Raw genomic sequence first — 12532 nt, forward strand, 5'->3', positions numbered from 1 at the left:
TTGTTATTCTGTCTCTCAGTGTTCAAATAAACCTACAATTACAATGATAGACTGAGGAGACATGTTAAATAATGATTTTTTAAGCCTTGAGACAATTGTGACATGGATTGTTTATGTGTTACATTCAGAGGGTGAATGGGCAAGACAAAATACTTAAGTGCCTTTGAATGGGGTATGGTAGTCGGTGCAAATCTCACCGGTTTGTGTCAAGAACTGCAATGCTGCTGGGTTTTTAAACGCTCAGCAGTTTCCCCTGTGTATCAAGAACTGTCCACCACCCAAAGGACATCCTGAAAACTTGACTCAATTGTGGGAAGCATTGGAGTCAACATTGGTCAGCATCCCTGTGGAACGCTTTCGACACCTTGTAGAGTCCATGCCGAATTAAGGCGAAAAAGGGACAAGAATGAGAAAGTCTTTGAGTGGCCCAGCCAAAGCCCAGACTTGGAATCCCACTGAAAATCTGTTGAAAGTCTTGAAGATTGCTGGTATTACCTCGGGTGTGAATACTAAATGTAACTTAGAAATTTCCATATTTAATTTGCAATACATATTTCTTCAAACTAGAAACATGTTTTCACTTTGTTATTATGTGTAGATGGGTGAGAATTATTATTTTAATCCATTTGAATTCAGGTTGTAACAACAAAATATGGAATAAGTCAAGGGGTGTGAATAATTCCTGAAGGCATTGTACAGTATGTGATATCAATATTAGTCACAAACATTTATTCCAGTGGCAAAATTGCCTAAAAAGTGCATTCATTTAAGATGAATTTTGGTCATAAAATAAGTATCGTCCAGATTCCTTCTGACAATTTTGCTTAATTGATACTTGTTTCATTGGGGGACAAACACAAGATTGAAATAGCCTTTTTCTTAAACCTCTTAAGGATTGGCCCATTTTTTTTATTATCGCATAAAATGACATACCCAAATCGAACTGCTGTAGCTCAGGCCCGGAAGCAAGGATATGCATTTTTTTGGTTCCATTTGAAAGCAAAAACTTTGAAGTTTGTGGAATTGTGAATGGAATGTAGGAGAATATAACATATTAGATCTGGTAAAAGATCATACAAAGAAAAAGTCAACCATTTTTTTGCAACATCATCTTTGAAATGCAAGAGAAAGGCCATAATGTGTTATTCCAGCCCATGTGCAATTTATATTTTGGCCTCTAGATGGCAGCGGTGTATGTGCAATGTTTTAGACTGATCCACTGAACCATTTGCAATTCTGTAGAAACCCAAACAAAAGAGCGAGGAGTACCTCGATTAAATAACACACGGGACGAGACCCGTAATCATCTGCGCAATCCACAATGGCACGAAAGCCAAAACACAGAGCACAGGTACTCACACGAACCAACGGACATTGTAACAATAATAAACAGGACAATGTAAACCAAGGACAGACTTATACAATTACTAATCACTAGGAATAGGGGCCAGGTGTGCGTAATGAATGTTCCGGAGTGATCCGTGACAGTAACCTGTTGTATAAAAGTGTTATATTAAATAACAACTGACATACAGTGCATTCAGAAAGTATTCAGAACCCTGGACTTTTACACACTTTGTTACGTTACAGCCTTATTCTAAAATGATTTTTTTTCTCTCATCAATCTACACACAATACCCCATAATGACAAGCAAAAACATGGTTTAAGAAATGTCTGCAAATTCATAAAAAATACCAAAATAAAATATTACATTTACATAAGTATTCAGACCAGAGCAAGGGTGTGCAAACATTTTGGCTCGAGGACCTTCTTGTTGGAAGGTGAACCTTCGCCCCAGTCCGAGGTCCTGAGTGCTCTGGAGCAGAATTTCATCAAGGATCATTCTGTTCCTTCCTTCGTAAATCTTTCCCTCAATCCTGATTAGTCTCCCACTGAAAAACATCCCCACAACATGATGCTGCCACCATCATGCTTAATGGTGCCAGGTTTCCTCCAGACGTGATGCTTGGCATTCAGGCCAAAGAGTTCGATCTTGGTTTTATCAGACAAGACAATTCCTTGGACCTCAAAGGCTTGGTTTTTGCATGAGGTCAGTCACATGTCATTGAGATGTCAAACCTAAGACTATACACGTCATGCCTACTGTAGTGTAACACTGAACTCCCTCTCAACATTAAACAAAAAATTGTGGTGATTGTTACACAATTTTACTCATGTTGGCTTAGAAGTAGAGCTGAGCGATGAAGCGTAATTTGTTATTTTATATTTATTAAACAACTAATTGATCAATGTTTTTTTCTGTGAGCTCAGTGCGCACATTGCACAGTATCTCTAGAGATAAATCAGATCAAGCCAGAACTGTGTGATGTATTAGGGAGTTGTAATTTCCAACATGCCAATAATGAACATAGTATACCACAATAAACGTGGTAATTAACTACAGTGGCCATAATCAATTGAGAGCCTACTTTTCTGTCTGTTTCTTTTATGCCTGTTACGTAAAAGAGAGAAGATTGCACGATCGAGGGGGGTGGAGATTAGTTCCTTAGCGAGGTATCGCTACTTGAAAAGACATGATCTAAATGATTGATAGTCGGTATCCAGCAGTCATAAATATAGGCCCCATTTACTTTGAAGACCTACTAAAATAGTGATTGTCAGACAGCATAGGTAGCAGCTCTATAGAGATGAGATGACTAGAAATTAAAGAAAGTCATCAAATAAAACAAATGTAACCATTTATTCAAATGTCTTAAATATTTTAAAGTCATGTGAATAAATGGTTAATAAGCTATTAGCAGTAATGGGCAATCACTACCATCATTGGACTTTTAGTTTTAGTCTGTGTGACAGCATTCAATCCAAAATACATAATTTAACCGAAATACTGTGATTTAAAAAAATTATCGAACAAAAAACAGACCTCGAAAAGCACTACATTTTTCAACACTACTTAGAATAACAAACAGAATAATCAAGTATAGTCTAGTGCTCCATAATAACACTTATCAAGGTTAACAAAAATCAGAGGGACCACTGCTAACCATGAAAGGAAAAGGGGATACCTAGTCAGTTGTACAACATTCATTCAACTGAAATGGGTCTTCTGCATTTAACCCAACCCCTCTAAATCAGATAGCTGTGGAGGGCAACCTTAAAACGGCCCAGTAAGCACTCAAATAGCGAATGAAGGCCACTTTCCTGCTGGTTCGTTTCACTCATGTTAGGTGGGCTACTACGGTTATTTTGCTGATTGACAAGGTGATATTCGGGCCAAACTCTGTATGCCATACAGCTCTCCAAAGCTTAATTATGCAGCTAATGATAATGTGTCAGGCTATTAGTTATGACATTTTTTTTAAATGACATGACTAGGATAATCAAACTCAAATAAAAAACATTTTTTAGGCTAGACCAATTATGAACCAAAGATATCTTAAATCAGTAGCATATATATATATTTATTGTATAACAGCAAAATATGAATATGGATCATTTTAAATAATCATCACCTATGAAAGCACTGTCCATTTCATTGTGTTATGCTTTGAAAAAACATCCACAACAACCATGTTTTCCACTTAGTTTCATCCTGTTGAACTTTCTTCAAATTGATCAATCACAGTGAGGTGAAAAAAATGACATACTTGTTTGATAATAAGTGTTTGTGGTTTTCGATTGCATTTGTATTGATGACAGAGTGGTGAGAGGGACAATAGAGTCCTTAGTACCAGGCCATTAGTAGTACCCAAGTCGTTAATTATCATCAGGTTGCTAACACATGTCCGGAGTGCATAAGAGGAGATTACAGTGACCGTTGAATTTTACTGAGGTAATGACTCATGACTTCCAGTGTGGCGGTAATACGGTCACTGCAACAGCCCAAAATGGGATTCGTTACTCTGCAGGGCCAAAGTGCCTTGATTTAGATAATTGAGAGTACTGTCTGGGAAAAGTCTAATTAAATCAACTCAATACAGTCAGTGCCCTTGCTAACAGGATATGAAGAGTGGGTGAGAAACACACACACACACACACACACACACACACACAACACACTAAAGCCCTGAAGGCAATAGTTTTCAAACTGAATGGAAAATGGTTGACAAAAAAATGAAAGTTGAGCATAGCCAAGATTTTTCAGATTTCAGGGACTTACAGAAATAGTACAGAAATACATGCACCACTGCTGTAGCTACAACCCAGGTTCAGAGACTGGTCAACCATAACGGGCAGTTTTTAGGCCTGCTACAGGAGTTAAGAGGAGTTATAAAAAAAATACATCAGTGCACAATACTGAACAATATATATGTTTTTTTGTTGCCAGAGACAGCAGTAATGCAAAAATGACCTGACTGCAACATTACCTCCTATGCAAAAATGGGTCTCTATCTCCAAAGCTGTGAACTCAGTCTTTCCATCCAATCTACCATCCATCCATCTATCGCTTTAATGACGTGTCCATTTAGCTTTCTTTATCCATCCATCTGCCCTGACACAGGATGAGTCACTTGTTTATAGGCTGATTCATGACATGGAATATGACTGTGCGTGTCCACATGACTGGATGATGGTGATAACAGGGCAGCATGCTGGACGTGGCTGACGTGTGTGTGTGTGAGTGAGTGTGTGATACATGTGAGTATGTGTGCATTTCTGTGACTAAGAAAGCATTATGAGTCCTAAATGTGATTACAAACCAATTATAATTGTACTGTGTCGTTGTCATGTACTGTTTAGTGTAGTTCATATACCATGTACATAAGACATTTACTCAAGTCCGGACCAATAATTCAGCAATTGTGAGGATCGTGAACAGCATGGTGTCCAACTTCATTATCTTTTACATGTACTTCAATGTCTAGGACTTACTTCCTGAGTCCAATATCTAGCATCACTGCAAAAAACTCAGTCAAGAAGCTACTACTACCCCAACATCCACCTACATAATAGTGACGAAATAGTACCTGCAAAATGACCAGATTAACGATTGCATATTGTTCAGAGGCACACCTTCATATGGGCCTTTTGCCAAGCTGAAACGTGTTAATAATGGAAGTGTATTAAATAGGCCAGGAGGAGCCTGGATTTGATTGTCTGTAATGAACTCCATGACATTACTTATTGTTCTGGCTAATGAAAAGAGAGATGACAGTCGGGTGGCATAGGCACGGAATAGATGGATAGATCACACAGAATTTAACTCAATTTTGGGAGTCAAAATGAACTGTCAGGTTTACTGTTCCAAACCAGTGTGAGTTTTTTACTTTTGCATTCAGGTTTGAGGGCAGCTGGGAGAAATGGGTTGGATAAGAAAAATGGCGGCAGAGAACATTTTTCAAAAGACCGACGAGAAGTGAAGATAATTTAAAGAGCATTATAGTTGCATTGAATACGACGGCGACCAGTTAACAAGGTAATTAGTTGTAAGCAGTCTAGGCAAGACATTACTTTTCATCCTAGCTATACCTTTTACTACAGACAATTTGTAGGGACACCTAAAAAAATATTGGCTTGATTCTGAGCCAATCATCTTGGTTGACTAAACCATTTTTTAAATGATCCGTCCATGTCACCACTGTCACACAGTAATTGTTGAGAATTTAACAATTTTAAAAGGGCATTTGTTTGATACAAGTGATAAAGATGTGTAGTTGGTTGGTGTTGCTGGTTCAAGTCCTGGGATGGATGACTGATTCAAAACTGGGTGGTCTAATCTTGACTCCACCATTGTAAACCGCAGTCTGCTTTCAAATGAGTGATGTGTAAAATGAGAAGTCACCTTGGAGAAGGGCATCGGCTAAGAACATAATTTATGTAATGTAATTTATCCCCTTTGAGGGTAGCCAAGGCCTAATTCAACCAAGTAGTCTCTTCACCAGAGGGGTAAAGGTCTATGATTGCCTCTTCTCATTCCGGAGATAACTGGGAAAATCTGAATGTCCAATACACACCTCGCTCAAATACCTTGTCTTGCTAAGGTTTGGGAGTCCTCCCGTGCTATACCACCTTGTGGTGTACCACCACCCTTGCTCGTCACCAGGAATTCTATGTGAAGCTCACAAACATCCTCCCATATGAAATGGTATTCAAATATGTTTATTAGCATGTGTAAAGGAAGCACTTACAATTACATTACAATACAATGAATTTATGAAATAATACACGTTTTTCATTTTTCACCTCCCCAGGAGTTGCATACACACATGTACTGTACCTACATTTCAGCCTGTATTGTCAACCATCTGCCAAGGGGATCTGTAAAATATGTAAATTATTAGATCTGATGATGTTATTGGCAGACTAGCAGAACTCTTGGGTGTTTTTCTTGTCTGAGGGGAACACATAACTTGGTGTTGGTTGTAGTTGTCATGATATCTCAACTCTGCTTTTCTCATTTCACTGAAATATCAGTCAAGCGGATGAAGTGTGGCCTAATCAGTGATTTATTCTCAGGCTCAAGTGGGAGAAGGTTTGTGGAGGTTGGTGGCAAATTTCACACATTACTAAGTAAAACTATGACAGTGACAGTCACAGCCAACAAATGGGGCACATTGTACAAGTGTTGTTTTGCAAAGCACTTAGCATGAGCAATTAGCTTCCGTTGCCCACAGAGCAAGACCTTTAAAGAGCGACTGAACTCACAGATTCAATGTTTTTTCTGTTGCTCTTTAATTGACATCCATGTCTTCAGTGCCCGGGGTTAACTGCCTTGCTCAGGCAGAATGACCTCGTTTAACCTTGTCAGCTCAGGGATTCGATCCAGCAAGCTTTCGGTTACTTACACAATGCTCCTACCACCAGGCTACCTGCCCCCTCATGCTATGCATGCATATAATTGTGAGTCGTTTGAAATCGAATAGAATAATTTAATCACATGTCTGGCATCAAACCCCACGTGTAGCTTCTTTTTTTTACATGAGGTAAGGTCCTTAGGACTAAAGCTAACTCATAGGCTCAGGGGTGGAGCATGGGAATGAAAGGCAAAGAAGTGTAGCAATCAACACTAATATATTTTCCTACTGAGTTACAATGTACAACAATGTTTGTCTTCAGCTCCAGGTACTTAGTTTCCAAGTAGGTATAGTACATCATCCCTATCACAGGGCAGATTCAAACTTTAGAAGCAGTTTCCATATCGATAAAGAATTCAATCACATCAATAAAATGTAACTCAGATGAAAAGTATTGCGCAACCCTCACATAACAGGAGGGTGTGTCCAGGGAGAAGGAGAGCGGGTCAATGGCACACACAACATACACACAATCAAAATGCCACTTCTTCCAAGATGGACTAGGTGACCATGACCACTACTCCTGTCATCCCTGCACATGCCAACCTCGGTGCAACAATGGGAAATCTCCTAAACGACAGAAACAGCCAGGTTATATACAGAAGGTTACGCCCTTAATTACAATGACCTACACCTGGCACTGAGAAAGAGGCTGCGTTCAAAACAGCAACAGTTCCACCCTGTTACACACGTTTTAGAAACACTGTCAAGTGACTAAGGAAATAATAGCAATGGCTGTTGTGTCAAATAGCACCCAGATCAGCTTCACCGTCAACCTCAGGAACACTAAGTGAAAAAATGAATTTATCCCGGAGTAGTATATCTCCATATTATATCCATTAACAGAGTCATTTCCAATCCAGGGACTCCATATCAATTCATTGGATTGTTAAATGCAATTGTGCATTATGCAAAGGATTAATTGAAAAGGGCAAATGCAATAAGGAGGTACTAAGAATCAAAAGAGGATTTCCTAATTGTTCTTTCAGGCTCAAGATACTGGCAAATTAATTCAATGGTGGGTGAGGTGGGGTTTTTATGAGATGAGAACCGAGTTGCTTTGTCCTTAAGATATCCACTATACATTGAATTTGGAAAGTATTCCAGACCCCTTGACTTTTTCCACATTTTGTTATGTAACAGCTTTAATCTAAAATGGATTTAAAAAAATTTACACTCATCAATCTACACATAATATTTACATAGCAAAAACATGTTTTTAGAAGATTTTACTAATTAATTTCAAATAAAAAACTGAAATATCACATATTCATATGTTTTCAGACCCTTTACTCATTAGTTTGTTGAAGCACCTTTGACAGCGAAAACAGCCTCAAGTCTTCTTGGGTATGACATCCAACCCTAGGTGGCATAGCAGTTCAGACGTCTTTTGTCCTCGTCTTGTCGTGTCCTGTATATATATATATATATATGTACAACTTTTTCACATACATTTTATTTTTATTTTCCATCAACTCATCTTCAAAACACTCTCCTGCAACCCGCCTCACCAATGTATATTTATAAAAAAGTATTATTTACCTCAGATCTGTAATCCTCCAAGAAGCTAGCCAGAAACTCCAAGAAGCTAGCCTGAAACTAGCCAGAAGCTAATCCAGAAGCTAGTTCAGAAGCTAGTTAGCTCCTTTACTGGCAAATCGTTAGTATTCAGCTAACCACGGTTTGTGGTCATCAGCTATCCTTTAGCTCGAAAATCTATCGCCAGTTCTGTACGGCGCAGCGCGGCTCGGAACGGAACATACCGGACCAATTTTTCTCTCCATGTCCCTGGATTTCGACTGCTCTCTGGACATTCATACCCGGATCTCACAGCTAGCTAGCTGCTATCCGTGTGACTATCGGCCTTCGTCGATTCCGGAGCAAACATCAATTATTCCGGAGCTAGGAAGCTCCGTCAATCACTCCTGAGTTCCATCAATCACACCTGGGCTGCAGTCACCTATCCGGACCCGTTTTACTGCCTTCGCGGAGCCCCACCGGGCCTTCACAACTGGACTGCCGACGTTATCTACCCGAAGGAGTTATTCGGCTGGCTCCTCCGTCGCGACGTTACCTGAACGCCCATCTGCGGCCTGCTAACCGTTAGCTGTCTTACCGGCTGCTATCTGAATAGACAATCGGACAATTTTATTTTATTTTATTATTATTATGATGTTTTCTTCTTGGGCCTCTATAACTATATCTATTGTTTTTATTTTTGTTGTTGTTGTGTGATTTGGATTAATCCCCTCTACCACACGGAACCCCACTAATCTACTGACGGAACGCAAGAGGTGGCTAACAACAGACCTCCATCCTATGCTAGCTTGCTACCGATGCCCTGGCTAGCTGTCTAAATCACCAACCAACCTCTCCACTCACCGGACCCTTTTGATCACTCGACTAAGCATGCCTCTCCTTAATGTCAATATGTCTTGTCCATTGCTGTTCTGGTTAGTGTTTATTGGCTTATTTCACTGTAGAGCCTCTAGTCCTGCTCACTATACCTTATCCAACCTATTAGTTCCACCACCCACACATGCAATGACATCTCCTGGTTTCAACGATGTTTCTAGAGACAATATCTCTCTCTTCATCACTCAATACCTAGGTTTACCTCCACTGTATTCACATCCTACCATACATTTGTCTGTACATTATACCTTGATGCTATTTTATCGCCCCCAGAAACCTCCTTTTACTCTATGTTCCAGACGTTCTAGACGACCAATTCTCATAGCTTTTAGCCGTACCCTTATTCTACTCCTCCTATGTTCCTCTGGCGATGTAGAGGTGAATCCAGGCCCTGCAGTGCCTAGCTCCACTCCTATTCCCCAGGCGCTCTCTTTTGACGACTTCTGTAACCGTAATAGCCTTGGTTTCATGCATGTTAACATTAGAAGCCTCCTCCCTAAGTTTGTTCTATTCGCTGCTTTAGCACACTCTGCCAACCCGGATGTTCTAGCTGTGTCTGAATCCTGGCTTAGGAAGACCACCAAAAATTCAGACATTTTAATTCCAAACTACAACATTTTCAGACTAGATAGAACTGCCAAAGGGGGCGGTGTTGCAATCTACTGCAAAGATAGCCTGCAGAGTTCTGTCCTACTATCCAGGTCTGTACCCAAACAATTTGAACTTCTACTTTTAAAAATCCACCTCTCTAAAAACAAGTCTCTCACCGTTGCCGCCTGCTATAGACCACCCTCTGCCCCCAGCTGTGCTCTGGACACCATATGTGAACTGATTGCCCCCCATCTATCTTCAGAGTTCGTGCTGCTAGGCGACCTAAACTGGAACATGCTTAACACCCCAGCCATCCTACAATCTAAACTTGATGCCCTCAATCTCACACAAATTATCAATGAACCTACCAGGTACCTCCCCAAAGCCTTAAACACGGGCACCCTCATAGATATCATCCTAACCAACTTCCCCTCTAAATACACCTCTGCTGTCTTCAACCAAGATCTCAGCGATCACTGCCTCATTGCCTGCATCCGTAATGGGTCAGCGGTCAAACGACCTCCACTCATCACTGTAAAACGCTCCCTGAAACACTTCTGTGAGCAGGCCTTTCTAATTGACCTGACCGGGGTATCCTGGAAGGATATTGATCTCATCCCGTCAGTAGAGGATGCCTGGATATTTTTTTTAAATGCCTTCCTAACCATCTTAAATAAACATGCCCCATTCAAGAAATTTAGAACCAGGAACAGATATAGCCCTTGGTTCTCCCCAGACCTGACTGCCCTTAACCAACACAAAAACATCCTATGGCGTTCTGCATTAGCATCGAACAGCCCCCGTGATATGCAGCTGTTCAGGGAAGCTAGAAACCATTATACACAGGCAGTTAGAAAAGCCAAGGCTAGCTTTTTCAAGCAGAAATTTGCTTCCTGCAACACTAACTCAAAAAAGTTCTGGGACACTGTAAAGTCCATGGAGAATAAGAACACCTCCTCCCAGCTGCCCACTGCACTGAAGATAGGAAACACTGTCACCACTGATAAATCCACCATAATTGAGAATTTCAATAAGCATTTTTCTACGGCTGGCCATGCTTTCCACCTGGCTACTCCTACCCCGGACAACAGCACTGCACCCCCAACAGCAACTCGCCCAAGCCTTCCCCATTTCTCCTTCTCCCAAATCCATTCAGCTGATGTTCTGAAAGAGCTGCAAAATCTGGACCCCTACAAATCAGCCGGGCTAGACAATCTGGACCCTTTCTTTCTAAAATTATCTGCCGAAATTGTTGCCACCCCTATTACTATCCTGTTCAACCTCTCTTTCGTGTCGTCTGAGATTCCCAAAGATTGGAAAGCAGCTGCGGTCATCCCCCTCTTCAAAGGGGGGGACACTCTTGACCCAAACTGCTACAGACCTATATCTATCCTACCGTGCCTTTCTAATGTCTTCGAAAGCCAAGTCAACAAACAGATTACCGACCATTTCGAATCTCACCATACCTTCTCTGCTATGCAATCTGGTTTCAGAGCTGGTCATGGGTGCACCTCAGCCACGCTCAAGGTCCTAAACGATATCTTAACCGCCATCGATAAGAAACATTACTGTGCAGCCGTATTCATTGATCTGGCCAAGGCTTTCGACTCTGTCATTCACCATATCCTCATCGGCAGACTCGACAGCCTTGGTTTCTCAAATGATTGCCTCGCCTGGTTCACCAACTACTTCTCTGATAGAGTTCAGTGTGTAAAATCGGAGGGTCTGCTGTCCGGACCTCTGGCAGTCTCTATGGGGGTGCCACCTGGTTCAATTCTTGGACCGACTCTCTTCTCTGTATACATCAATGAGGTCGCTCTTGCTGCTGGTGAGTCCCTGATCCACCTCTACGCAGACGACACCATTCTGTATACTTCCGGCCCTTCTTTGGACACTGTGTTAACAACCCTCCAGGCAAGCTTCAATGCCATACAACTCTCCTTCCGTGGCCTCCAATTGCTCTTAAATACAAGTAAAACTAAATGCATGCTCTTCAACCGATCGCTACCTGCACCTACCCGCCTGTCCAACATCACTACTCTGGACGGCTCTGACTTAGAATACGTGGACAACTACAAATACTTAGGTGTCTGGTTAGACCGTAAACTCTGCTTCCAGACCCATATCAAACATCTCCAATCCAAAGTTAAATCTAGAATTGGCTTCCTATTTCGCAACAAAGCATCCTTCACTCATGCTGCCAAACATACCCTTGTAAAACTGACCATCCTACCAATCCTCGACTTTGGCGATGTCATTTACAAAATAGCCTCCAATACCCTACTCAACAAATTGGATGCAGTCTATCACAGTGCAATCCGTTTTATCACCAAAGCCCCATATACTACCCACCATTGTGACCTGTACGCTCTCGTTGGCTGGCCCTCGCTTCATACTCGTCGCCAAACCCACTGGCTCCATGTCATCTACAAGACCCTGCTAGGTAAAGTCCCCCCTTATCTCAGCTCGCTGGTCACCATAGCATCTCCCACCTGTAGCACACGCTCCAGCAGGTATATCTCTCTAGTCACCCCCAAAACCAATTCTTTCTTTGGCCGCCTCTCCTTCCAGTTCTCTGCTGCCAATGACTGGAACGAACTACAAAAATCTCTGAAACTGGAAACACTTATCTCCCTCACTAGCTTTAAGCACCAACTGTCAGAGCAGCTCACAGATTACTGCACCTGTACATAGCCCACCTATAATTTAGCCCAAACAACTACCTCTTTCCCAACTGTATTTAATTTTTATTTATTTATTTATTTTGCTC

The sequence above is a fragment of the Oncorhynchus kisutch genome, linkage group LG2, assembly GCF_002021735.2.
Source record: "Oncorhynchus kisutch isolate 150728-3 linkage group LG2, Okis_V2, whole genome shotgun sequence".
Lineage (NCBI taxonomy): Eukaryota > Metazoa > Chordata > Actinopteri > Salmoniformes > Salmonidae > Oncorhynchus > Oncorhynchus kisutch.